This window comes from Penaeus monodon, chromosome 6 (genome assembly GCF_015228065.2).
Source record: "Penaeus monodon isolate SGIC_2016 chromosome 6, NSTDA_Pmon_1, whole genome shotgun sequence".
In the NCBI taxonomy this organism is placed as follows: Eukaryota; Metazoa; Arthropoda; class Malacostraca; order Decapoda; family Penaeidae; genus Penaeus; species Penaeus monodon.
In genome coordinates, this window is record NC_051391.1 from 34,771,567 (window position 1) to 34,774,066 (window position 2,500).

The following is a 2,500-nucleotide window of genomic DNA, read 5'->3' on the forward strand; positions in this document are numbered from 1 at the left end:
GTGTCTGTTATTTTTCTTTCCTTATTCCTGCTCTTCTTCTGAACCTTTCTCTCTCTCTCTGATTCCGACTCTTCTTTTCCTTATATGGCTCCTTGCTTTTTCTCTTCTTTTCCTTTTTGTCTTATTACGATTAATCACACGATGTATCTCTTAACACTATGTCCATCCACTTATTCATCGATCTTCTTGTCCATCCATCCATCTATAGGGCAGTAGTGACATAATAATTGAGATCATGGGCGGTTTCAACCATAATTGGCAGGACGTTTCCCCAAATGAATACAACCTCCAATTTTCTCATATTATTTTGTACATTCTTATAGACATGATACTAGTAACCACAAGAGCCCCCCCGCCCCCCGCCCCCCTTTGCCTTTACCACTGCTACAGCCTCGAATGTATCGGCGGGCCTTTTCCCTGATTTCTGGGTTGTTTAATCCATAGGATTTAAATATGGACTGTTTCCAGACCAATTATCCACTCTAATAGCATGATTATCCAAATGAGTTTTAATAGTTTTGGCCGTGTGGCAGGGGGGAGCTCCATCATGCATGAAAATTATAATATTAGATGTAATATTTTGTAACTGGCATATATTTACCTAAGTATATCACTAAGTTATGTTTGAATCACATAGAAATGTAGTCAAACGGAAGATTTAAGTAAAATTTACCTCTTTCCAATGTTCCGATGTGCAATTCTTGTGAGCCTTTGCCCAGGCCAGGTCTTGGCACCTTAGTTGGCCTACACGCACGGCATCTCATTTTTTTTTCTGACTCTAGAGGGCTCGACGCCCTAGCTCTCAAATTCATTAGCCAGTTCCTTGGATGACTTCAAGACCACATGTTTACCACATTTACAAGCATTCTGAGGAGTCAGATTTTCTTCCACACTATCCTCTTCGATTGGGTTCATAGTTTTCCACATGATCAAGTTGTCTTTTCACTTTTGCAGCTGAATTTTTGGGAACACCCACTTTTTGGGGTATTTTCCGTTGGCTTAGAGACGTTTCTTGTAGTAAACTTCAATAGCAGAAAAATCCGCTCGACTCAGATCCTTGTTTCCTCCCATAATGCCTCAGTAGGCTGCCTTGCTTCGATTTGAGTGTTAAGGGTCACAAGTCAATTGTGACACCTTGTGAGAAAGAGGGAACGCCAGCAAAACCTCCAAACTACCGAATATTTGGCCTTTTTTCTTTCTTTCTTTCTTTTTTTTTTTTTAGACAACTTGGTAAAATTCTGAATACTAAAGGGAATAATCCGTCGACAACAATAAACTGGCAGGATCACTTTTCATTGTATATACTGTATAGAACCCAAAGGGAGATGAAAAATACAATACCCATAGCTGATCTCAATATTTATATCAGTACTATATGTCCATTTGTCCGCCAATCCATCTCTCGACCTGTCCATAGTTCATCCTTCTGTCTGTATGTACATGTCTATAAATCTCTCACTCGTATATTCATCATTATCTATTCATCTATTTGCAAATCTATTTCTTTTCATTATTAAAGCGTTCCCAATTCTTCGTCTTCCCTTCCAAGCACCTCTTTTATTACGTTCTTCCATCCACTCGTTCATCAAATCCTCCACTGGCATCCATCAATCACCCCTTCTTTTCTCCTCCATTTGGCTTGAACTTCCTTCCTTCTTTCTATGATTTATTGCTCACCTCATCTATCTTTTGCTCTCCCCCACCCCCCTCCGTCCCTCTCCCCTCCCCCCTCCTTCCGTCCCTCCCCCCTCTCCCCTCCTTCCGTCCCTCCCCCCTCTCCCCTCCTTCCGTCGCTCCCCCCTCTCCCTCCTTCCGTCCCTCCCCCCTCTCCCCTCCTTCTGTCCCTCTCCCCCCTCTCCCCTCCTTCCGTCCCTCCCCCCTCTCCTCACCTTCCGTCCCTCCCCCCTCTCCCCTCCTTCCGTCCCTCCCCCCTCTCCGCTCCTTCCGTCCCTCCCCCCTCTCCCCTCCTTCCGTCCCTCCCCCCTCTCCCCTCCTTCCGTCCCTCCCCCCTCTCCTCACCTTCCGTCCCTCCCCCCTCTCACCTCCTTCCGTCCCTCCCCCCTCTCCTCACCTTCCGTCCTCCCCCCTCTCCCCTCCTTCCGTCCCTCCCCCCTCTCCCCTCCTTCCGTCCCTCTTCCCCTCATTTGACCTTCCTGCCACCCCTCATTTGACCTGTGCCTTCTTGCCTTTTCCCTTCCCTTACTTTGACCTTGCCCCCTTCCATCCTCTCCTTTGACCTTCTCCTTTCTTGCCCCCCCCCCGCTTTCTTTCATTCCGTCCCTTCCTTTTCGTCGCTCTCTCCCCTTCTCTTCTTTTCGTCCCTCTTCCTCTCCCCTACCTATTCCCTTCTTTTAACCCTGCCCCCTCTCCCCCCCTCCTTCCTCTTCTTAAACCCTCTCCTTCCCTGCCACTCACCCTTGCCCCCCCCCCTCTTCCTCTCTCTCCCATTCTTCTTCTTCTTATCCTCTCTCCCTAAAACCAATCCTCCAATTTGTTTGGG